Here is a 27,622-nt window from a genome sequence, read left to right on the forward strand (position 1 = left end):
GATGCATCTTTATATTTGCTTAATTAATATTTAAGCCTATAATTTGACACTACAGTCACATTTTCATGTTTTTGTTTAAAACCAGGAGAATTAGAAGTACACTTTACTAAAAAAACCCAACAAAACAAAACCAAAAGAAAAGAGAAAAAAAAAAAAACAAATGAAGTAAAAGTCATATGTAATCACTGCACTTTAAGAACCGGAGCTTGAAATCCCAATAACTAAGTTATCATTTAGCTTGCTATATAATTACAATAGGGGACAACCTTCTATGGAATCCTTAGTGCTGTATTTCTTTATTCTACAGATATTTGTCTTCTATGCTGCAAGATACAACTCTCTTTCTTATATCCTCTCCATCTAATTGCTGTAAGATTAATGCAGTTCCCGTACTGGGGATATTTTGTACCATCCTGATGAACCTGATGGATCATGAAGTAGAGACATTCTTTGAAACTAACGCATTAGAGAACAGATGTGCAAAAGACAAAAATACTTAAAGAAGGACCTGATCCAAAATCTATGGAACTGTGTCCTTGTTCTGACAGTGTCAGTCTGTAATGGTTTAAGAACGTGACACAAATATGAGGCAAGTACAAAATGATACTTCCCCCAGTGTGTACACAAACATTCTGGTATTGCTTTGTATTAGCACTTACTAAGAATAAGCTTACATACTTTTTGTGGTTATTCATAGCAGTGCATTCAATCAGTTCATAAGGATAGGCAGGAAAGTGTTCAAAGATGTTTGCCTACATCTATACTTCTGTGAGGATTACAGTAATTTGCATATTCATGTGTAATTAATCTTAACTTGTTGACATCTCTCCCCATGGACCATGTCTATGAACTGCTGACATTAGCCCGTTGGCCTATTGCTGAAAGCATTGCCACACTGAGTGCTTCTTCTGAAACATAATCTGTGCTCTTCATTAATGTCATCCATTCTTTTGAATTTGCACAGATGTGTATAATGGTGTGGTTTTACTTACAACACATCTGCTGTTTTGCTGGAGGTGCATCTGTTCTTCATATTTTCCCCCGGGTCATGTTTTGTGGTTTAGTTTGCAGCTGACCAGCTTTTGTACGTCAGTGTTTTCTGCATTTTAAGGTTGCCTGCTTCATACGCTGCTTCCCTAAAAATGCAGATAGGTTGCTTATGCCTTTTATGTATTCTTTTAATGCTCAGCATCCAGATTTATTAGCTTTCATGGACTTTTAATGAACTGCTCTTAAACAATAGTTTGAATTATTTCATCCATGAAAGTAATCCAAGGGTTTTAACAGTCATTCTAGTCCAATTCTGGACTGTATGCCAAAATCTGCAGGACCAGGAAATAGGTATTCTAAACTTATAGCTGGAGAATGACTTTGGTTCTGTGTGCTGTGTCCCAAAGGGCTTTGACGTGCTGAGTTTGGCTGGCATGGAGTTAATTTTCTTCACAGCAGCCCATATAGTGATGTGTTTTAGATGTGTGACCTAAACAGAGTTTTGGCTACTGCTGAGCAGTGTTTGCACAGCATCAAGGCCTTCTCTGCTTCCCACTCTGCCCCCACAACAAGTAGGCTCAGGGTGGGCAAAAGGTTGGGAGGGGATACAGCTGTGACAGCTGACCTGAATTGACTAAAGAGATATTCCATATATCGTGCTCAGCAATAAACGTGGGGGAGCTTTTTTCCAAGGCAGACATTGCTCAGAGACTGGCTGGGCACCAGTTTGCTAGTGGGGAGTGATTGCTTTGGTGTCACTTGTTTGTTGTTTTTATTTAATTTTTTTTTTCCATTCAGTTATTAAACTGTGTCTATCATAACCCATGAGTGTTCTCACTTTTGCCCTCCATCCCACTGAGGGAGAGGTGAGCAAGCTCCCTACAGGGGTTAACCCATGACCTGTGCGGGGGTCCACGACCATCTGTATTTTTCCAGTGTGTTTTTCCACTCTTTGATCTCTTTTCATGGACCTTGCTGAAAGTAAGAGAGACATCAGTCCTCTTCTATTCTTTAAATGCTTAAAACTTTAACGCCAGTAAAATACTGTCTAGAAGAGCATTGAGTGCAGACATCTTTATATGTCACATATTTTTGTCTATCACGCCTGTGAAAGCAATTAAGCAAACTTTTCGTGAAGGCTAAACCTTTGATCCTAGCCCCTTCATGATCTGTACTTTATCTGCTATCTTTCTTGCATGTAATGTCTGCATGTTAACAAGTCTTTTCTCCCTGGAGAAGAGAAGTCAGGGGAACCTCATCACGGTATTCCAATACTTAAAAGGTGACTACAAAAAGGTCAGAGGATCTCTCTTCACCAAGAGCCACATGGAAAAAACAAGAGGTAACCGGTACAAGTTGCACCAGGAGAAGTTTTATCTCAACATAAGAAAGAATTTTTTTACAGTAAGAACAATTATTCCAATCATTCACTGGAACAACCTGCCCAGGGATGTGGTAGAGTCCCCATTGCTGGAGGTTTTCAAGATGTGATTGGTCAGGGTGCTGGATAATCTCAGCTAGGCTCCCTGTCCCCTGAAAGGTTGGACCAGATCATCTTTCAAGGTCCTGGGCTTCTAAATGATTCTAAATATGCTCCAGATGAAACATATTCATTCTGTGATGCAGAAACAAGACAGTAAAACTTGTAGTTAATTTTTCAGCTATTTAGAAGTAACAAACCCAGAAATTTGTCACATATTGAAAATATTGTTTGAGGATAAGATCATCATTCATTTAATGGACAATGTTTCACAACGGCTTCTCTGAATTACTATTCTGACTAGTCATGTCCTTAAATTCATTTTACTGTCAAGCAGAGGCATATTCTTGTTTCTCCTCTTGGGCAAAATTCTGCCAGGCACTGAGTATCCTTAGGTGGTGCCTAGGATTGTCAGTTCTTTCAAGGAGGTTGAGGTACTCTTCGTTTCACAGGATTAGATGTTATCTGAATTAGTAGTATTCCTTCTTAGTTGTCACTCTCTCTTTCCACAAAATACTTATTTTCTTTTATGGAATCAGATTAAGGCATAGCAGTCAATTGCACAAGCCATACAAACTGAAAATTATATTCAGTAGCAGAGTTAAAGATTTACAAGGGCATTGGTTTTTCTTACAAATACCACAGGTCAGCATTTCACAATAACTGCATAATAAAATTTTACTTGACAAACCTTAACTTGATTTTTTTATCAGTACAAGTTTATGATGAATATAAATCATTTTAAAGTTATTCATAGAAAAAGTCTCAGTTTCTGTGTAACAGACATTTCCTTAATCTCGGCTCATTTGGACTGGTCACGGTTGACATAGAAATTTAACTTATATTATAGAAGTTTAGTATTTTGGAGATAGTACACAATAGTACTTTTCTATGCCAGGTGCATAAAAATAATACGTTGCTCCATTATTTTTTGGAAAATATGCTCTTTCTGAACAACAAACAGAACTAGATAAAACAGGATTTGTTGTAGCTATGCTAAAACTCCCTCTACTAGAAACATCTGAATTCTAATAAAACTGAAAGAAGCATGTTGCTACTTCATGAGTAACATACTTTGTAAATAAAGATATTTGATCTTAAGGATTCAGGGAGTTTGTGGCCCAAAATCTGCAAACTTCTACTCATGCAAACCTTGTTTCTAAAAAAAAAGGAATAATATATTAGTGTATTTGATGGCCAGGCATGTGTTTGCCTGCATTTTGATAGCAAAGTTCTGAATGATACCAATACAACCGATACTTAAATACATATTAGCTGATACTGAGCTCTATTTTTAAGGTAAAAACCCAGAGGATAGAGGAGGTATTAGGTATGCCATACATAAATAACAGGCTTCTGTGAAAAGTGCTATGGGGTGTCAGGACTTCTATGAAAGTGTTTTATATAAACATACAAAGCTGATCCTTTCAGCATGATTTAAAGCTTGATACCTGTTTCTGTAGCTGTCTCTTTCACTGAGTGTTAATGCCAGGAAATAACATACTGAAATTTAGATTATGTGCATAACGCTATCTTTTTTAAACCCTTTATTGCAATGAGAATATGTAACACGTGACAATTATTTTGCTTTTCTCTTTATGAATCAAATGCAAAAGAGTGGGTTCAACCTACATAGAAGGTCTTTACCCATTAAGGTTCTGTGTACCCTTGCCATAATTCAGCAAAGAACTTCTCTAGCACTGGAAACTCCATTGTGTTAAAAGCTAGGGAAAAGCATATGTCCTTCACTGGATGCAGCTATGGGTGCATCTAGGACTTCAAAAGGGTGTGCTGCAAAGACCAAGTCATTTGACATTGAGGAAGCCCCTCTTCTGAAGAGCATAACCCGAAGATCAACACCACCACCCACCACCCCGACCTTGTGAATGCAGCAGAGTTGCAGGGCTGGAGGAGTGCACTCTTCTGGGGCTAAGGGACCCTCCCAAGACATTATGAAGAAGCAGGCACTTTGAAGCCACAAGAAAGTGAAAAATGGTAGGAATCTCTTTGTCTGCTCCATAAGAAGTCCTCCTCTTGAAAATCTGCCTCTCAAAATCTGGGCTGAAGTGACAGAAATTTCAGAACTACTGAAGACAACTGCTAAGCTCATTGATGTGTGTAGCCTTCAGAGGCAGAAGAGGCTTGTTGAGAATTAGGATGGAAGGAGAGAGAGGGAAAAACTGAGCAGAGCTTTAGTGTACTGGAGATTGCTACTGGATTAGCTGCTGGTATGAATCTATTCTTCCCCTCCGCTGAAACTATTTTCTTCTTTTCAGAGAACATGTCATAAGAAAAATCAGCTAGCACATGAGCAGTTTGCTTGTTTAGAACCAAAATTAACATATCTTCAATGTGAGGGGACTGTGAAGTCTTGTGACCAATGGAACCTCTAAAGTTTCCTGGACTGAGATCAAACTTGGTGGAACAGACTACCCTGCAAGGAGACAGTTGGGAGTTTTAAGATTTGTTTTAACCTGTTTTATTCAATCCTGCTTACATAGCTTATCTGAGGTTTCCTTACATAAAGACTTTCTCTCCCTTTGTGTATTATTTTGTGTTCCAATAAAACCTAGCCTTAGAGATTAGACACTTTTGGCTTAGCGTACTCCCTTAAAAAAAGAGGTGGAGCAGTTCGAAAACTAGCTATCACAGGTACATAATGAGGTAAAGCTTGAGCTACTGTAATGAAATTGTACTGACTGGAGAGAAGAAACAAAAAAAGCCTTTATTAATTTATACCAATGAAAAGTCCGTATAATAATTGGTTACTATGCACACATTTAGAATGTGAAACGAAGTTCCTGATAAAAATGTGTTTTCATGATCATAATACCTGTATTCCATCAAATGTCCTTGGAATCTCTGTATAGTGTCAACAGCATGTCAGACTTTTTTTCTTTGCTGTCTTTGAGGATTTGAAAATGGAAATTAATTAAAGCTTACAGAAAACATTTTTCCCTTGAGCTACTCAGTATGCTTAAGTGGCATGATAGGGTACTATCCATTTTTCTAAAGCTGTTCATGAAATAACTCAATTTGGTTTAAACACACAGCACATTTTTTTCATAACTAGCCATAATTTCTCTCCTTGACTATGTAACCTTACCCCATTAAGAGACTCTGGCTTGTGTAATGAAATTATCTCTCTGCCTCCAGTAAGAGGACAACATGAAAATGAGAATGTATGCTGATGTCAGGGTCCATGAACATAGAAAGTTACACTGTTCAGAAATTTATCTCTAGGAAAACTGCCAACATCATCTCAGGGATTTCTATACTACTGTTACCCAAAGAAAAACAAGGAGTTATTTAAAAAGTTAACACTTCCTGAGTTACGCATTTTGCTATTTGATTAACTTGAAGAAGAAGTAGTGTCATAAAAAAGTGCAGATTAATCAAAGGTTAAAATGCAATACATTTTCAAAACTGAAACTTTGATTAGGCATTTTTATGCCTATTATCATGAATAGGCCATTGTTCAGTCCTGTATAGTATTTAAATTGATTCATAGCATTATATAAAACATGTTAATGTCATAATATATGCTGGGTTAAGACTGTGTGTTCATTTGAATATACTCATCAGCATATTTACTAACATCAAGTCTTGTTTCGGTGCAAGTCTTCTATTTCCCCCATTTCTGCATATTTTCAGGACTCTGGCTTTCCATTCTTGAGGATGAGCTGAACAGTCTGTCCTGTTAGTTGTTTCTCTTCAAAAGGATTGTCACTTCTGGACAATTATGGCAGAAGTATCTGGCTGTCATTTTCTAGAGGTATGTTGTTGAATATGAGGTTGTTTAACACTATAAGCAGTAGTTAGAAGGAGAGTGCAAAAGGATAGACATACAAACACAATGAGGATCTTCCATTTGGAACTATTTATTCCTGCTCTTCAATAATAACAGTTAGAAGTTGTCTGCAGACTGGCTTCTGAAAATAACTATGGGATTTTGTTTATTTTAATAGGACTATTGAAATCAGGTACTACTCGAAATGAATAAGGACATAGTCTGGGCCTAGGCAGAGTGTTATGCATAAAAAGGTTGTAGAACATACCATTTCTCACATAAGACTCCATCACATCACACAAAAAAAAGCTGACATATGGCAGATACCATGGGACAGATTCTGACCATCTCCAGGATCCATATGTAAGACTCACAACACCTGAAAGCTAGGGACTTTGTTTCAACACAGTGACTCAGAACATAAGATAGACCCATGGGCTTCCTAGGCTTTGTTAACAGAGAGGAAAGCACCTCTGAGGAGCAATTCAGAGGTCCTAACTGAAGCACCTATCTCTCATTGATTGTATGCCTCCATAGGGCTACTCGGTATAGATTATTAGGAAATGTGTGCTCTCAGCTATGCAGTGATTGGGAAGCCAACTGATGAGAGAGCCCTGGCTTCAGGCTGTCCTTTACCCTCTCATCCAGCTGGGATTCAGGACTCCTGGATTTCTTCTGAAGTGCAGCCTCTGCTAGCTCATGATGTACAGTGGGTCACCATCGGATCTGGTTGCACGACGATTAGTGCATTTACTTGAGAAATAGAAATGCCTGAGCTTCAGGTGAAAAAACTTTAGAACTTCAGAAGCTTTAGATTTTAATGAGGGGGAGCTGCAATGCATGAGGTGGTGGAGAGGGGGAGGAATGGTTGTATCCAGACTTCAGTTTTCCAGTGTAGCACTCTCTACCCCTTACTAGAATGGCCAGGGAAAAGTCCATTCTCCTGCCGAGGTTTGCAGTTGTGCACATAGGGGTGCAGAGTTCAGGTAACTCAGGAGACCAAGCAAGAAAGGATATGATTCTGTAACCTGCTGATTTGGAGGATCCCAGGTTCTTCATTTCAGTCACATTTTGTCCAATTTTTCTTAAACAGGAGATGTTTAATCAATTCTCAGACTCCAGGGTGAGCCCTCACAGGGGAGGTCCTTCCCTCACATATCTAGAATGAGCCTTCTTTTACATTTTATCTCTTTCTCCCTCTTTCTTTGGCCTAATAATTCTTACGTGCTTTGATTTTTGTTTTGTATTATTTTGTTTGATTTTTTGCCTTTGGGTTTTTTTTTTTGTTTGATTTTTTTTTTTTGCCTTTTTCCCTTCATTTTGGAGAAAATATCTAGCTTTGTGACATCTTTAAGGAGAAATGGTTTCCTTTTAGATTTGACAATCAAATTTTAGTTAAGATGAGATAATGTTGAGATCCATCTGGGAAAAAACCAACAACAAACAGTGACATTTTCTGCTATGTTCTGTCCTCAAGAGGACTTGAATCTGTAACAGCTTTACAATATATATATATGACCTATAACAGCTTTAGAATACATAAATCAAACAAGGCAGCCGGTGACCAGTTCACTGGAACAGGTATTTTTTCCTGTCTTCAGTTGTGTGGAATTTTTCTGACAATGAAGTCTTAACCACTCTGGAAAGAATGCTTAATACATAGAATTGTGAAATGCAAATTCTATGCAGCTATCTCAGAGAAAAGCATGTCATTTCATAAATACTAAAAACTAAATGGCAGTACCCAATTAAAACTAAACTGAACATACACATAGGCATATCCTTGAGAGAGAGGTAAAAATGCAGCATTGCAAGAAAAATACGCTGTATTAATACATCTTCTCTTGTAATCTTGACTTTACTGCAATGTAGAGTTTGCCTGAAAATCAGTCTGTCTGGCATTTTTATTACCATTGTGCAAATGGAAAGAGAGTAAATGAACCATTTTCTGCCTTTACTTTCTGTGTAGAGTAATGCTTCAGTTTTCCATTTGGCTGTAGTCTACCTTTCTTTTATTTATTTATTTATTTATAATCACACAAATGCTTTCTCCTTGGTATCTTTGAGATTGTAATTATTAGTTATGGCAGGTTTCTGTTCTATGTCCCTGGAAACTTTCCTACTGTGGTGCAAAAACTACCAAGAGCTGAGCTGCTATAAATAAAATTTGGTTTAAAGGGTTAGTAAACACACTGTAATGAAACACCCTATGGCAGTTCAGGAATGCTGAGCTACAGAATGTGCCTACCTGGTAGAAGGCATAAACTATTGCTATATTGAACATCCTTTTCTTTACAACTATTTGGACTGAACATTAAGAGATATGAAGGGAAAAAGGAAAGAACAAAATGCATATAATGTGATTGAATGTTTTTTTGTACATGTTCAAGGTTAGAGCAGCATCTATATTCAGTTATTTTGATCTGTTTTGGGAGGAATGACGTTTAAACTTTTTTTGTGAGCATGAAATCATAGTCCATCCCCTGTGCACCATGTCTGAAGCAGACAGAAAGCTTAATTGGGTGTGGTAAAATTGTTCCAAATCCATCTGGACAAACCAAATGAATATTTTCCTTCCAGACCTATTAAGAGAAATAAGCTAATAATATTCATCTCTTAATGCAGATGGAAATTATAAGCTGATGGAGTTTTGTTCAGAAATTGTATGTTTGGATTAAAATACATACTTTCAAAAAATAATTCACAGAACAGCAATCATTCCTGAGTGGTAGCGTGTATTCACTGGCTTCTAACTGCAAAATTCCCTCCTTTATATGTTCCAAAAAGTAGTAATTTAGGAAGGGGTGGGTGAGAGAGTTGTAGGAGGCATAAAAGCCTTAACAGAGAATTGTTGTATGGTCCAGTGCTGCATTTCAACTCAACACCTGTACTTTCTTTGCATAATATAATAATATTATACAATAATATAATAATAATAAAAATTATAATCAGAAATAAGCATAACATCACAGAATAATTTGTGTTGGAAGGTGACCCTGCAGGTTGTCTAGTCAAAACCCCTGCCTGAAGCAAATGCAGTTAGGGCAGTTTGCCCAGCACTGTGTCTGGTTGGATTTCGAGTATCTCCAAGGATATAGATTCCACCGCGTCTCAGGGCAACCTGTTCCAGTGTCTGATGATCCTCTTAGTGGAAATTCTTTATTTATATCTAATCAGAATTTCTCATGTTCCAGATTGTGTCCACTGCTTCTTGACCTATCACTGTTCATCTTTAAGAAGAGTCTGACTCCATCTTCTCTACTCTTCCATTAGGTTTTTCACAGGCAGGAGTAGGATCTGTCTTTAACCTTCTTTCAGCCGCTCCTCCCCTCAGCCATCTTCATGGCCCAGACCTGCTCCAGTATTTCCACGACTTACTGGGGAGCCCAGACTTGGACCTGTCACTCCAGTTGTGTCTCGCCAGAGTTAAGCAGATGGGAAGGATTATCCCCCTCAACCTGTGGGCAATATTCTTCCCAGGTGCAGAACTTGGCATTTCCCTTTGTTGAATGTTATGAGATTTAGGTGTTACAGCTGGCCCACAAAATGCGGGGGAGAGAAAGCTGTAACATCAGAGAAGATCTCAAATGGACTCCAAGCAAATATTTGTGTATTTTCCTTAACTGGGTTTCCGAGCTGAAGACTTAAGTGATTGAAGTAAAGTAATGTGGTTTTACACATAGCTTTTTCCTTTATTGTTTGCAACACCTAACCGCTTCAGAAAAATGAAGGAACTAAAAAAGAGAGATTATTAAATATTTTTAAATTCTTTTGGGAAATCAGACTGGCAAACAAAAAGGTTACTCCTCAGATTCTTGTCTCCAACAGACCATCAGACAAGGCTAAAATTTACTCAGTTGCCAGAAAACAAAACTAAACCAACCAACCAAACAAAAAGAAAATTATGATCAGGGTCAGGGGCTACAAACTAGCAAATACAAGGAGATAAATGCAACTCCTTTGGGGATCGCTTCCCAGGGGGAGAGCTGGAGTCAGCATTGCAGTGGGACCTAGAGAGATGTGGAAGTAACAAATTGAAGTTGCCCTCAGAGGTAAGCAAAGACAGACAGCTCAAAGCTCAGATATTGTACATTTGTCAATACATAAGAGGTGTCCTGCACTTTACTGAATTAGTGGAGGGTCTCTGAAAGAGCTCATGGAGCTAATTAGGCTTCTGCTTCATTATACATACACAACCAAAAACTCTGACCAGTGATTCAGTACAAACTTAGATTTATTTTAAGTGGCTGTATTTTACCTGTCAGAACAAGAACATGTTCACCTTTTTCCTGTTGTATCGTCTTGCATTTCATATCCCTTCATAAGAAAGAGTAGCATAAACCTCCCTCTCACTTTCAGTATTTAATCCTTATCTTTAGACCATGCTTTTCCAAATATTCAATATGATATATATTTTTGCCCCAGAAACATTTAATTACGCTTGATATGATCAAGCAGGTACTCTGAAATAAATAATCCTTGGTAGTTTTTATTGACCTATGTCTTCATGATTTTAACTCTTGTCTCCAGAATTATGCAGTTTGAAAGACAGTATTTTAAAGCTAAGATAGCGAATACACCTTCTTATGTCTCCCTCTCTCAAGAATGGCTTAGTCTTTCTATAACTTACAAAATTTAAATTACACAGAAATCCAGTATATTAGAAAGACATATTGCAAGCCTCAGCCCATGTACTTGAACAAGGAAGGTCTCCAGCAAGGTGGGAGAGAAGATCTAAATTTCCTAATGGTCAGGAAAAAGTTGCAGGAAGTCATGTCAAACTATATGAAGGAGGGATCACTTGTTGCATAGCTAATATAGGTAAATTCCATGCCTGAATAAGGGCCTCACTTAGCTGCACATGAGCTATGAAAATGTTTTAAAAATATTTTCTTTTGTAATTTTTACTTATTTTCTATAAGATGTCTTCAATTTATTTCATAGGATCTTCATGTATATCTATTTATGTAAGGAAAACTACTAATTTATACTCAGAAAAAGGCAGGTGGTCATTTTGTGATAGACATTAACACAGGGATTTACACATGCAGTAGATGTACCACAATTACTGCAAAGTGGCCAAAATACCATTCAGCAGCATGTTTCTTCCTGTAGTTAGAAGGTAAGCAGTGCAATGCCTAATGCTGATAAATAATAACATAGGGTTTGCTAAACCCAGTTCAGATTAAGAAGTTACTTCACAAAAACCATGCAGTAATGTCACAAAACTGTATAATGAATGATAGCCAATGTCCTGAAAAATAAGAATGTATTTTTATTGAGTGGGATTATACTTTCTGCCAGAAGTCAAGGATTGACTCCTGTTTTAGCTTTGTTAATCCTACTCCTCTCCCCGCCCCCCTGCACCCCATGCTCATTGAGAAGTGTTTTTCAAACGTGAAGAACAGTACATTTTGCTCTACAGGTCTCACTGTTCTTAGCGCAAAAGTAATTTCTACTTTAAATGTAAATTCAGTTCAGTGTCTGCCTATCATTGGAGAGAGATTCTGGGAACATTTTCTTATGGTAATACCGATTACTTTTAGTTGAATCAATTGAGTAATTTAGGGCCCGGCGGGCTGTACCTGAACCTAATATAGCTGGCAATTATAAGCCCCTTTACTTTCCTCAAAATATTCTCTCCCATCTTTTAGTCTTTCCTGTGTTCGGGAGCCAAGTAGGGAATCAACAGAGACAAGGCCTAAGGGAAACACGCCTGTGTGGCTAATCTGATAGGTCTGATGAGAAAAGTGATAATGCCAGTTAGTTATCTGACAGAAGGTGACAGACCTTCTGGTTTTGTTTTCCTGGGGGGTGAGGGGTGTGTGCGCACACTTCTGGTTTTGGTTTGTTTGCTTTTTAATTTTTTTTTATTTTAAATCTTAACTTAATTTGATCCAGAGAAACGACCATGACAGGATCACAGCTTTCTCCTTCTCTTGTTTCCTCTGTGGCATAGCAACACTATACACTTTGCCAGGGGATTCAGAGCAGACTGTACGTGGCTTTGATTTCTGTCTCGCAGCAGACAGACAAGCAGCATGAGCTGGCATTATTTTTACTTTTCTCATTTGTCTCAGGACCCCTTGCTGCGGAAGGTCATCCAGCCCGGCGACACTGAGGCTGTCGTGCCCCAGGAGCAGCAGCAGCGGGATGACCGCTCTCCCAGCGCGGTGCAGAGGCAAGGCAGCTCTGCAGTAGGTGGGAGAAGACATTACACAGACACCACCAGCAATGAAGCTTACCGGCTCTTCCTAGACATGAGAGGAGTAAAATACCCGTCCAGTCTGCCCGATTACAAACAGCAGCCTGGATGGGGTTCTGCCTTCCTTCTCCCCACTGACGACCATGCAAAGTGGAGGAGGACTTGTCCCTGCACCCACTTTGGTTTGGGAACTGTCGTCTGCCACTGCTGGATGTGTCCAGGGGCTTCTCTGAACTGCCTCCACCCTGTTTTGTACTGAGAAAGAGCTCTGCTCATGTACCTGCCACATCAAACATGTCTCTGCTCCTCTCTGGCGACTCACTTTTCTTCCAACTAATGCTTTTTTGCTTTGTTTTTATCTTACATCAAGGTCTGATACATATTGTTGCGATGCTGATCTTGTGCTGTTGGAGTTTAAGCCTCCTAATTTTCTTTTGTGAACAACAGACTGTATACTGAGTTTTTGACTGCAGTTAATATTGCACAAGATAGATGTCTGTTAACGTTTCATATGGAAAATTATTTAATCTCTCCAGTCCTATGCACTACAAAAGAATATGTTTGCTTCCACATGATTTTTTTTTTAAACTGAGTTTACTTTGTTCATGAGTGAAAGATTATTCATCACTGAGGATGGCTGTTTATGTATGCCAGTAAAATTATGGCAAAAAATTTAGCAAAGTTGTTACCCATCACGCGTCAGTTAAATTCAGGCACTGAATGAAGGAGATTTTTGTTTGTCTCCATTGCTCTGAATGGCCATTAAAAAATACATAGCACCCATAGTAAAACTAAGACAATACCCTAGGTAGTGGGAATGGTGTACTCATAACCTTTATCAAGGTCAAAGTTCCCCAGAGATACATTAAAAAAATGTATCAATGAATGCTGGCAAAGACTGACAGGTGGAAAGTGTCTACTGCTAGTTTTGAGACACAATGCTTCTAATAGTTTTCAGTTAATGTAAGCACAGGAAGACAATTATGATACTTAAAAAAAAAAAAAGTGGCACTGCATACCTTACAAAAAGACAGCGAGAAGAAAAATGTGTTCAAACAGAATACAAATGGAAAAAATATAAAAGAGGTTCTGACTGATATAAATCCCCTCCAAAACCCAATTTTGCAAGTTTGCTATGTGGAGGGTGGCTTGGTGAAGACAGGGGAAAAATGAAAACCTGAAAAGAGGGATGTGACACAGATGTAGACTAAGAACACATGCATTACATCACTTGCAAAACCTGCCAGTGTTTGCAGACATGCAGAGCATACAGAAAGAATAAAAGCTGTCCCTGCTTTTCCAGGGGGAGAACTAGACAAAGTTGCAGTAGAAGTGAATGAAAAATTTACCAAAATTAAATGGAACATTAATTAAAAATTGAACATAAATTGGTGAGGTGAAATAATAATGTTAATATTGAAGGAAAAGCAGAAGACAATAGAAAGTGAATGCATGAAACTTTGGGCTTGCAAGAGTGATCTTATTTCTGCTGAGCAAGGATAGGAATTAACTGAATGCGTAACATGAAAAGGCATTATTTATGATTCCAATGAAATGGAATTTTTTCATGTAAAATTAAAGAATTCCAAACAAATTGTGCTCTTTGAAAATCAGGAGCTCAAGGCAATTGAGGAAAAATTTGAATTCCCTTTCAATTCTTCAGATCTCCAGGAGCTAGGAGTATAAAAAAAAACCCAAATCATACACATGTTAAACTTCTTAGGCAGATGCTAAAGTGAAGCTGCTGGAGGACATTCTTCAGCAGTTGCAGTTCAAACAGAAGAGCCAACAGAGTGAATGCACTCCCTAGAGATTGCGACTGTTATCCAACAATGCTGTGGAAGACATGGGAGGAAACCAGGTTTCCTGAGTCCAATTCCAGTGCTGTATATACCAAAAAACCCAGAAACAGAGAACTCATATCCTAATATATTGAATCCATGAAACTGCTTGAAAAGCAACAATGTCCCTTTTGTCTTTCATAAATAGTATCTTTAATTTTATTGCACATGCTCTGCTAGCTGTCAGTGTTGTACTTAATCATGTCAAAGTCGTAGCATATGATATGTTTTTTGTATTTCTGTGTCTAGACATGCTACATTGCATTTCATTTTATATTAAGGTGATTTACCATGACAAGACTCCTCATGAAACAATTAAGCATGCTGCTGTGTATCATAAATATGAAGCGACAAGTCAGAGAAGTGGCATGTCACATCAAAAGCATATATATTTGCCAAATAACCAGTCTGGCTAAGAGAAGATATTATTTTCAAACATTTTTGTATCTGTTGCTCCACAGGCACTGAAAATTTAATACCAGAAATGACCTGTGATCTAGCTTAATCACCATCATTCCTGCCCATCAAAAAGAATGATTATGATGAAAAATTATGAACAAGAAATTATAACTGAAAATTCTTCAGAATGACCCCACTTAAACATATCCTGATGTCTCAACATGTGTCTTGCCATAGACAGCATTTAGAAGTTTAGGGAAAAAAACAGTAAGAGACAAAAACTTTTTTTTTTTTTTTAAATTGGAGCAAATTTAATGAGGCAAGCTGTGACGCTACTTCAAGTACGTACATATCACCATATGTACCCATCAGCATGTAGACATGAATGATCAGCTAGCTGTGTAAGAAGACCCTTCATGGAGACCAGTGCATGAATCCTGCACACAGCCATAAAAGTAAATCCAGCACATAATTATTACATTTACAGTTTAGAATTTTCATGAATGAAAAATCAAAGTACATATAAGTTTATCCAATTATTTAATGACTAAACCTTCTGACAAGAAAATAAAAACTACCACAGTAGGCCTTAGTGTCTAAAAATACTATTCTTTTGAGTCTACCAACTAACCAGAGAAGTCCAAAGTCATCATAGAGGCCTTCAAAAATAGCTGAATTTTGCAGCAGAGAAGTGGAATAGAGAAGAATTTCATTAGTAAGAGCATGATCATTGGTTAATGAGCACATTCACTGTCAAGCAATAAAATTACCACCACAACAATATGCACACTCTGATTTTTTCAAAATTTGATTTTAATATGGTTCATGCTTTGGATCAGGTTGAAAACCAGTAAACTATTTTAAAAAATGTGTGGAACCTCTTTATAATTCCTGGTTTTGTTGTGGATTTTGTGTGTGTGCATGTTTGTTTATTTATTTATTTTCATTTATTTTGGTTTAGGGTTTTGTGCAGAAAATAAGTTATCCCTCCCTCCTGGCTGCCCTGAAATATTTCTTCACTCTGCACACTTTGAAGTCTGTGGGGCTGGATCTTCCACGCTTCATTTAGTCATCAGCCCTGAAAGTTTACAGTGGCTATTAGTGCACTTCAGACACAGAACAAAAAGATGACAGATTTTATTTGGTCTTAAAAATAATATTATTCCCCATAATAGTAAAATCTTTGGTAGAAGGCGATTTATATCTCCTTACGCCATCAGTAATAATTTACAGCTATAATAATTTTGCATTCACATAGTGAAAAGCCCTGCTGGGTGAACAGGATTTTGTAATGAAATAATATCCCAACAAGCAAGAATTACACTTTGGAAAAAAAAAAACCAAAAAACAACAAAACCCAAAAAATAACAAAAACCAAACCAACAAAAAACCCCAACAACTCTCCCCTGCCCCCCAGAAAACTCTCATCCCAAAACAAAAAAAAAATCCCTGAACTAACTAGGTATATCTTTGTAGGCAGACTTTAGATGGAGATGGAAAAACTGCAGAGAAACAGAAATTGGCAGTAAGGACTCTAAAAGCTTAAAATAAAATAACTGGTTTCTGAGAAGCCGAATATTTCTTACAAAGTTTAATTCTGTCTGAAAAAAAGGTTAGCTTCCCACCTTAGTAAGACTAGAAGACTTGGAAACACTGCAGACTTGAGCCTTGAAAAATCAAATGAAGATTTCTAAGCTATATTTTCTTACTCCTCATTATAACCTCTGATCTGATTGTTTTGAACTGGTAAGGTAATATTATATAAAGAATAGAGCTTATCAAATGTTTCAGGAACACAAGAAATCCTTCCCAAAACACCAGACACCTATAACAGGAAGGGTTATTAACAAAGTAGGAAGACATCTAATATTAATGATAAAAATATTCACTTCTATGAGCAGTAAGACCTACACAAGGACTACACTGCCAATATGCTACTGACTTCCAGCAGAGGCTACAATAACAAGGGAAATGTAATATATCTAATTTATCTGGACTTCAGAAAAGTATCTGATATCATTCCTCATGGGAAATTATTAGTTAAATTGGGGGTTAGCAAAAGAATACTAAAATACAGCATTAGCTAGGGAGAGTCAGGCTGCGGTGACAGAATAACTGTCTGGCTGGCAGAAGGTGACCAGGACAATTCCTTAAGTTTTGGCCTTGAAATTTATCGTTTTTAGTATTTTTATTAATGGCCATGGCACAGAAAAAGAATCAGACTAATGAAATATGCTGACAACATAAGGCTGGGATGCCCCTTCCAGTGGGAAAGGAGATGAGAAAATCACATAGAAAGAACTAGACGACCTTGAAGACTGAAGTAATATAGGTGGGATGAAATTCATAGAATCATCGAATCATTTATGTTGGAAAAGACCTTTAAGATCATCGAGTCCAACTGTGAACCTAACACTGCCAAGTCCACCAAAATTCAATAATATAATGTGGAAGATTGTGCACACATGGACAAAGAAAGACTGCTGTTAAAAGCTCAGAGCTTATCAATTACAAGTGGCAGAGAATGAAGAAAACCCATGAACAATCCTTGGCAATAGCATAATCATAAATCTGAAACACAGTGCAATTGTTATTATATACAGGTATATATACATATATATTTTACTTTTATATAAAACACATTTGTGTGTATGTATATGTAATACTATATATAGAAGTGAATCAGGTGGTATGTTTCAAGCATAACAGGAAACTACTCATGCCATTGTGCAAGATACTGGTAAAAACTAATATGAAATGGTGCATACATGCAATTTCCAAATTGTTGTGGACTGACACACTATCTTTAACCCTTAAAATATCTGCTGTATTATCAGTATAACCACATACACTGCTGAGTTCTTATGCTACTGTTCAAATTAGGACTGCTTACCATTGTTGTGTGTATCACCTGCAGACCTTGGAATACCGGCTGATATAATTTTGGTATATAGTGATGATCATTTATTAGCAAAAAAAAAAAAAAAATTCAAAATCATAAGGATACAGAGAAAAGCTAGTAAAATCATCAAGGAATAAGGAAGCTACCATACGAAAATTAGTAAGCAACACAAAGACTAAAGAGACAAAATCTAATAAATAGATTGGGGCAATAAAACTCCAGGGAGAGAGAAATATTTAAGCTAAAGAACAACATTGGTACAGATCAAATGGGAATAAATTGGCCACAAGGAATTTAGGCTGATAATTGGAACATGATTTCAAGCCACAAGAGGAATAAATTCCTGTAACAGTGTTCCATCAGGAGAAACGGAAGCAAAAAAACACAAAGCACTAAAGTTGTAGTTTCACCAATGTATGGTGGAAATTATATGAGGGGGGAAGTTTTGGAAGCAAGAGATTGAACCTGACCCAAGGTACTCTTCATTTTAGGTTTTCTGGAGTTCGGATCTCAAGGCTTAAGTGTTTACCCATCTTTACCTAAAGTCTGAAAACTGGGATCCAGGTCTCCTGACTTTGCATTTCCACGCTTGCTGCTTAGCAGCACAAGACTTCAATGAGTCTTTTTGGATTCAGGCTGTAATCAATTAAAATAGGTTTTGCAAATGAGTCTGCCTAAGGTATTCTTGTTCTGGTGTTGTTCTGAGTTGATGCTGCTGGGAGTCAGCAGTTTCCTTCCCACCTTCCTTCACTTTTAGACAACACCAAACTCACTACAATTCTTTACTCATCTGACACTTCACCAGTTGTCAAGTAATTATTTAAGCAGGAGAAAAGCAACCCCCATCTTTAAATTAACTATTAGCCAGGAATTAGAAAGATGATGCCTGCCCATGCTTGCATGAGGACTATGACCATTAACATGTACTAATTGGTAAGAAATGTTAGTTACCACTGCAGAATTAGTAGTTTCACTAAATGGAGCATGGCTGGAAATAGTGGCTAAAGAAGCAGTCGACCTGCCAAGTCCTTTTTGTCCTTAAAACACATTGCATCTCCTACACAGGTGTGTCCATATTATGAAACTCTGCCTTCAGTCAGCTGTTTGCTAAGATAACAATTAGTTGCCAACCATTGATCAACATCTGGAAACTACATCAGTTTTGGGGAGGACTTTAATGGCATTTATCACGTTTATCATGTACTGCAAATGAGTAGCAACTCATAGGGAGTTTGCCAGATGCCTTTTATTTCTTTTTATGCAGCAAGCATTATAAATGCAGCCTTGGGTACTGACCCAGGTCATGCATACAATGTGAACATTGTTCCAAGAAGCCTTTTCCAGCGCAGACATCTTGTCTCCTTAGGTATACATTGCATAGTTAATGTTACAGTAAAAGCATGTTTAAAGTTGAAATGGCAAGTGTTTAAAAACTAGAAAGCACAGATTAGCTTTGGGCTCGCTCTTTATTTGTGCAGTATGACAGTGTATTTAACAACAGGTTCACACACCTTTTCTGCATCTTTGTGTTTCATTCAGGGCTTGGTACTTTGTGCTCTGAAGAAGAAATCAAGATATTTGCTCAGGCCTTAAATATCCAGACTAATCCTGTCTCTCCTTTTGAAAAAATGCTTAGCTGTGGTGGAGACAGACATGAACACCTCTAATTTTCTGCATGTGTAATTCTCCTCTCCAGTATAATTTAATAGTTGATCCTTAAAATAATTAAATGATGCAGGAACTCAAGTCAGGTAGAGTGAGGTGAAAAAAAGCTACTTGCATGCTTAGAGACACATATGCTGGTAAGATTTGCTGAGCTCAGAATCTAAAGTAATTTATCTACTCCGTTCAATGAGGCTGAAAGTCACATATGCAGTAAGATTCAGATTTCAGAATCATATTTTTCCTTTGTTTTTATTTTATTATATTTCAGCACCTTATTATATCTTTTATATAATTTGCCTGGTGTTCAAATAGCAAACTGAATTACAGGTTTGTAAGCGACCAGATTTCTTATAAGATTAAGTCACAAACTGTATCAGTTGAACACACATATCTAAAAAGAAATGTTTGTTGTTGTTTTGTTGTTTTTAATAGAAAATTTGTACATGGATTAAGTTATACTATAGAATTAAGTTACACCATAAATTTCCTTATGCTTTAATTTTAAACATTTCATAAAAAGAACACATTTACAATATGACCTAATTCATTTAGAAGCTGTTTCTTGAAAAACGTCTAAAGCAGCAACAGATGGCAAGAAGAAAAAAGAACAACAAAATCCTGCTTTGAATATCATCCAATTTGACAAAGAACCAGCTGCTATAATAAGCAGTGTCAACATCCAAGATGTACTTTAAAATGAAATTCACTTATATTCATTAAATGAGGAATGCTTTAAGCAAAATTCTTTGCCAATAAAAGCTCATGGTATGTTCTTGTTCATACCCATACTACCTACTAATTTCTGTATTATCTGATGACTGTCAACACTTGCTATGCTAGTAAGGACAGACAGGTGGAAGAGTGACCATACCTGCTTTTCCAAACAAAAGAAGCTGTGTATAGTGTATGTAATATAGATAAACATAACCAAAGCTATAACCAAATTTCATCTCATGACTCTCTTTCTCTACGAGCTAATTAGAAAATGTGCTTCACCTGCTTTTAAAAAAATGTTAGCATTGCTTTTTTTCACACCAAAGGACATTTTTGAAGCAGGCATTGAAAACATAAATTTAAAATTTTGCTGTTGATATTTCTAATTTATTATATTGTATTATCTGATAGAATTCTTATTTGTATTAGGATAAGCTAATGCACAATACATTGGTTTTGGCTTTACACTGGAGCCTGCTTGTCTGAATAAAGCAGTTTACTCTCTTTCTGTTAGGTTTCATTTTTACATTCTTGGGCTCTGTCAGGATATTGAGAAGTTTGGCTAGAGGGAAATCACATTCATTTTAAAACCAAGAATTATGTTATGCCCTTTAAAGTACAGCCCTGTACTGGGAGTTCTGTCCCACAGGAAGCTCAGGAACCATAAAAGGCCTCTAATAAAAAAGCAAAGAGGAAAAGCTCTGCCTAAGCCTGGGAGAAAGATGTCATTGTTCTGTATAGCAACCTGTCACCAGGCAGAAGAGGAGATCGCTGACAAATACACAGAGGTAGTCAAACTCCAAACATGCTAGGTTGCCCTTTACAGAATGAATCACAAATTCACACTGCAGGTCAGTGACAGAGCTGGAAATACAAGACAGGTCTTTTCATTCTGAGCCTGAGGAACTATACAGCATTGACTCTTTTATCCGTGAGGGTAGATTTAGATTAGATGTAAGGAAGTTCTTCATTATGAGGGTGGTGAGGCACTGGAACAGGTTGCCCAGAGAGGTTGTCCCTGGCAGTGTTCAGGGCCAGGCTGGATGGGACTTTGAGCAAACTGGTCTAGTGGAAGGTGTCCCTGCCCATGGGAGGGGGTTGGGACTAGATGGTCTTTAGGGTCCCTCCCAACCCAAACCATGCTATGATTCTATGATCCTTCCTTGCATGTTTTGCAGAAGATGGTAGTACCGGGATTACATAGAGAAAGAAGGATGCTCTGTTTCCCTCACACATGTACTGCAAAATGTGGCTTACCCTTAATACCCTTAATTTTTTCTACAAAAGGACAACAGCAATCATGCAAGGATAAGCCTGCTTTCAGATCTTATTAGCAGTCCTGGGAGTCAGATTCAAATCTAAATGTGAAACAAAACTAGTTTGGACCTCCATTGAAAACTCAGAAACAAATCAGGCAGAACTACTCATTTTTCAGGGATTATACTGAATACGAAAAGAAAGAAAATTACAAAAAAAACCCCAAAACCCACCACCAAAAACTTTTATGAAGTTGTGATGTGAGAATCCAGCAGTAATTTTGGAAAATAGACCAAAATTGCATCAAGAGTATGCAAGGAGTAAATAAAACTGTGAACAGTACCTTTGGTAGGCAGACCGAAATACCGGGTGATTTTCCAAGCCTCATTTCCATGCAAAACTGTCAGTGGAATATAAGTATTGGATATTAGGAGATGTCACCTCTTCTGCCCAATCATAGTAAACAGCACCTGACAACTTCCCTATAGCAGCTCTTCATAATTTCTTCCTTCTACATCAGCTACGAACTTGACTGTAATGTACCATCTGAACACTGTGCTACTGAAGGGATGCATAGATGCAAAACTAGTTGGAAACTTTCAGAGAAATAATTGCTATAAAAGATGTCACTTTATTAAAGACAAAATTGTTGCATTTGAAATATCTCCAATTTAACTTACTTAAGGCAAATCAAAGTCTGGGTTCCTGCAGAACCTTTGCGTCAAACCTGCCCACCAAACCGCCCCTACTGCAGCACCTTCAGCACTTTCAGAGCCTGGGAGCATGCACATCAGCCACCTCAGGGTAACCCTCCTGTCATGTTTCCTTTGGGGTGGAGATACCTGTACTTTCATCTTAGAGCAACCTCCATACAGACTCAATGCCACAGAGTAAGGAGCGCACGCTTGCAACAGTCTTGTCTCTCAGCCTTTCCACAGGCTGCTTGGAAGCACCTAAAGAGTCCCCAAGAACTAAAGGTGTCAGGGTGTTCAGGTTCTTTGCTAGAGAAACTGGGAGCTGGAGCCTGGTCTAGGCTTAAGGTCTGGGAATCTGTCTACATACCCTTCCAAACAGTATTTCCTAGGTGAGTTTCTATAGCCTAATTAGTCATTAGTCTCACATTAGTCAAGAGACAAAAACCCAATAGATTTATTCTACAGACCAAAGCCAGGTATTTTGTTGTCAATCTGTTTTCCAAAAATTCTGTTTAGCAAGAATTTTTAAAATATTTTTTTTCAAGCAGATTAAATCATCACCAGTATTTCCTGTGAACCAAAATAATAAATTTTAGTAATTTGTAAACAAATGTTTTTTTCAGTCTAACATACTGCTTTATATGCTTACAGATACATACTTTTGGGATGTATACCTAACTGAGTAATGTAGAAGCAAAAAACAATTGCACATCATACCTTTAGAATGCTAGAGCAGATTTGTTCTTGAAGATAAGAAAGAAGTCTCAATTATTTAGTGTAAAAAAAGGGAATAGAGAATCTGGAAATAGTATATCATGGATAATGCAAAGAATATGTATACTATGTTGTAAGACAAGAGACTGCACTAAGGAAAAAAAAAGAATGGGGAATGCAGAAATTCCTGGCCTAATGTTGCCTCAAGCAAGTCCACATGTTTTTTCAAGACCCAAGTGTAGTCACACCAGATTTGATCTGCAGCTTGAAAGGTTCACACACAGAAATGGTGTGGTCATTGCAGAACTTTTGTCACTTTAGAGACATTATGGCCATTTAGTGTGAGCAGCTGTCTGGCACAAGCAGAGATCTCTTCAAGTGAACTGTTCCTTAACTTCATTACCAAACTAATGGCATGATTTTGATAAATTGCTTGTGAACTCAGTTTCCTGAACACCTATTTTTGCTTGCTGGAATAGCCATTCAAATTATATTAAATTCAAATATTTCACCAAATCCAGGTATGGGTAACCAAAGTATTTGGTACATCGGGTGAAGTTAAAGGGAAAGAAAAGATTACTGCAGAACAGAAATAAGTGGTGAAAACTCAGCATTAGAGGAAAACCATAAATTTCTCTCTGCTCCATCCTTTTTAGTTGCAAACACAGCATCACCCTCTAAGTCAACCCCCAAACTCTCTTAGCAAAGTTAGTGACTTTTCCTGACAAGCACAAGTGAGACAGCACCAGTGGGATTCTTTCAAAGATGTGCAATCTCTCTTTACTACAGGTACTTGGGGGGATTCATTATCAACTTTGTGCCTTTCCTCTAACGACAGGCTTCCTTCAGGGGAGGGAATCTTCAATATGTTGTTGAAACTATGGTAGGTATCATCTCAGTGACTGATTCTACATAAGTGCCATGAACTCTGAGCCACTAACTGAAATATCATTTTAACCAACTCTACCAGAGATGTTTTGGTTCTCAAGTTAATACATCATTAATTATCATCTTAAGCATAAAACTGGTTGTAGTATCTCAACCATTAACATCTTTACCTGTTTTGCAAGAATACCTAAAAGCCCCCATCTCATTGTTTTAGTATTTTATGAAAACCCAAGAAGAAATAATCTTTACCCTAATCAATGCACAATGGAAGGGTGGGACAAAAAGCTAGCTTGTTGCAATAACCAACAGACTGGACAGAAAACAATTAAAAGTAGGGTTGCTGTGATTGCTCTAACACAGGCAGGCTGGTCACAGGGACTAGTTTGAAAAGGAGAACAAAGAAATTAGGAGTACATACAGTGTAAGTTTTCCTTGAATCACTATAGGAAGGTTTTCTTCAGTGTACCTATCCAACCCACAGTTAGGAGTTGCTAACTGTATGACCTACAAAGGCCAAGAAAAAAAGCTCCTGAAGAAAAAAATAAAATAAAGTAAAATAAAATAAAATAAAATAAAATAAAATAATAAAAAGGGCATCTTACTGGAGACCTTGAGGAACTCTGCACTGAAGATGGCAGTGGATCCAAATTCAATTACGTAACTCAATGCTTATAGTTAGGCACTGTACTCAACAAACTGCACACTGGCCCCAGGGTGGACTACGCAGTCCTGGTGCCAAACCTCTCCACACAACACACACAGCTCCAACAAAGGGGTAAATGTCTGCATGGGATCTAGAGGAGCCACTATGTTGAGCAAAGCATCATCCAGAAGTTATCCATAAGGAAATGAAAAGTACGAGAACAAGTCCAAAATCCTGCACTTGTGATCCATCCTCCGGATACAGAGGTCTATGTATCTTCCTTCAGAGACACAAGTAGAGTTCAGACACTTCTCTTGAAACCCATACACCTTGTTCCTCCTTTCATGGAGTAGTATAACAGGCAAAACACCTACTGAGGAAATAAGAGACCTGGGTATAATTGGTTTAGTTGTCTGAAGGTACTTCAAATCCATATTTACTAACCTGATATTGCCCTAACTTCCAAGATGTAGTCTACACTGGCTGTTATATTTCTCTCCCTTTCTAGAAGGCTGTGCCAATATTAAAATAAAAATTTAAAAAAAGGAATTTTAGAGAAATGGAAGATAGAAAAAGTATCTGAATTTGCTACTGATTAGTAAGTTTCCTTCCAAGTCAAATTAAGTCTTTGAGCACGTAACCAGTCTTTTAAGCAAAAGGTAGACTAAGTCATAACCACAATTTTGGTGGCATAAAAGTATTGACCAAAAATGCGTTCTGTGGCAGGCTGTCTCCTAAGTGGTTGTTGCAGGACACATTCTACACTGGCACACTAGAATAAAGAAATGCCAGGTTTTTCCATTAGGATGAACCTGGGATTAAGCTATGTAGCCTGATATACTACAAGGGATGAACAGAGATGCAACACAAACTCCTGGAAGAATGTGAAAGAAAAAAGAAATCAGCAGGATTTGTAGCACTGACACTCTAAGGCTTGGACTTTAGTTGGACAGGAGTTTTGCATGAACCCTTGGCAATGAACATGTTAGTACCTACAGTCAGTAAGTCCCACTTTGGGCACATAAGTCCTTTATTGATTTGATCTCTTCCATAGTACCTGAGTAGATTGTGATGCTATTTGTTCTTACTTTTCAGTCATTTAGCAGGTAAGCTTCACGGGTTGGTGTTTTGCCATATTTGTCATATGTTCCAAATTATTCTTTTTGTGCTCATCAAATGAAAGGCATGTTGTGCCCTTCCACAACAAAAGCTAGTCATTTATTTTCAGTATTCTTGGTCCTTCAACTGGCTTATAAATACTTTGTTTGAAGACAGCATTTCAAAATACCTATAAAAGCCAGTCTCCTAAGAAATGTGAAAGGAAATGTTTCATTCCAAGACTTATTATGAAAAAAGACATCAATCTTCATATTCTTAGTATTTTACAAATTATGCTGAACAGCTAGTGCCTGCTATTGCCATGTACTTTGAAATAAATGCTTATTTATAGAGAAGCTAACATTAAATAAATTCTAAAAAAATCAAACCATTCTAGTAAGTGTTGGTCAAATTTAATCCAACTATTGTATCTATATAAAATGATTCTGATGAAACAACCACCAAACCTTTCTGGACATAAGTATAAAAAACTGACAGAAAGTGTGTTAAAATGCTATCAAAAGAACAGTTTAATTTGGAGTTGTATTTACAGAAATGTACATAAATCACTTTCTTAACACTTCTATGTCTTTCAGTTTGTTCCTTTTGTTTATCTTCTTCTTCTTTCATCTCCATATTTATATGGGTTGCTTTGATACAGAATGATCTGATACGTGCAAGACAGGAAAAAATACATTAATACATGTGAAGGTGAAGCATTATATGCTAAAGTAAACCCTGTTTCTTTATCATATTAAAATGATAGCAGGATTTTAGAAGCCTGTTAAATTTTGAAAATTAAATACAAATCAGATCTTATGTGACCTGATCCAGACTGAAAATTGATGTAGAATTCCTCCAATAGTCTGGCAAATAGGTGGTCAATATAATGTTGACACCCAGGACCAAAGCCCACAGAGAGAGACTCAGTGTGTCCAAACTACAGGAGCTGGTGACTGCTTTCTGGTCCCTGGTTTAGTGTCAAAACCCAGATTAGTTCCAGTGTCTGCATCCTTTAACTACACTTTGCGCTATTCTAGTCCTGGCCACTCTGTGGTCCTATGCTCCCAACGATGGAAGTCTCAAAAATTAGAAAGTGGTCCAAATATATAATAGAGATTAAATAGTTGCTCACCATTGCCTATTAACTTGGGGGAGAGGGTGAGGGGAAAGATGTAAAGGACATCCATAGGAAAACATTTAAATAGATCTGATTATTAAAATTCATTCTCTTATTTTCTCAATTGCCATTTTACAATCAGAATGTGAGCATCAGAGTCATTATCAAAGATCCTATGATAACCTTACCCACCTAAATTGTGGGAGGAAATCTGTAGGGTACTATCTTTTTGGTTAGAAAAAGCCGTTTACTTCAAGGTACTTCTGCATATACATAGCCGCATGATGAACACGAATCCTTTTTACGGTCTCTTCAACTTTGTACACCAGCTAGTACAGTGCTGAGAATTAATTATATCTATACCAAAGAATCATCCATTTTGATTGCAACACTAAAAAACATAAGTACAACAGCCTTTAACCAGTTGTTTTCACAAAAGTAAGTGACTATTTATTATATTCTTTATAATTAATGAAGACCAAATTACTGACTATGATGAATGCCAATAAATACCCTCTAATACACAAAAACTTTTCCCATTTACATTTTAATGAGATTTGAAATGTTAATGAATGAAGGGAGTCTACTAATTACCTCAGTGAGTGTCTCAAATAAAAGTGAACTTTGTTAGATGAATTAATATTAGTTCCTCATTAGGATGTTCTAATAGCTGAAAATAATTAATGTTTTAGCTAAAATGCTGAAAATAAATAAGTATTTGTTTCACAGTTTGACAAATATTTTTAATGATAAACAATGAGTTCATCAGTAACACATGTGACTTTTCAAATGTGTTCCACATACCCAAATAACAAGATTCCTAACACACAACTTTTTAGTATAAAGATTTTTAAGTTTGGGTTTTTTAAAAAACCTTTATATTCATTTACATCCCATTTGACTGCTTGACAGACACTGAAATGAGGCTCAGTTTAAGCTATATTATTTTTATTAATATGTTTAATGTATAAATGAAGATCACTAAAGATAAATATTAGTCTAATTATCTTTCTGTGACAGATTTATGGCATCCAGTAAGGAAATTAATGTCCAGTACAGTTACCTGTTTTCATTAGTATATATTCTCTGAAAAGTGCATTTTCTGAAGCACAACAGTGAAGCTCAGTGTAAAGTACTGGTGGGGACATGTATGAAGCCCTGGATTTACTCCATCCATCCCAGCCAACAGAAGACAAACAAAAGAGGTCTCAGCCATTTGCA

Source organism: Haliaeetus albicilla, chromosome 21 (assembly GCF_947461875.1).
Source record: "Haliaeetus albicilla chromosome 21, bHalAlb1.1, whole genome shotgun sequence".
Classification (NCBI taxonomy): domain Eukaryota; kingdom Metazoa; phylum Chordata; class Aves; order Accipitriformes; family Accipitridae; genus Haliaeetus; species Haliaeetus albicilla.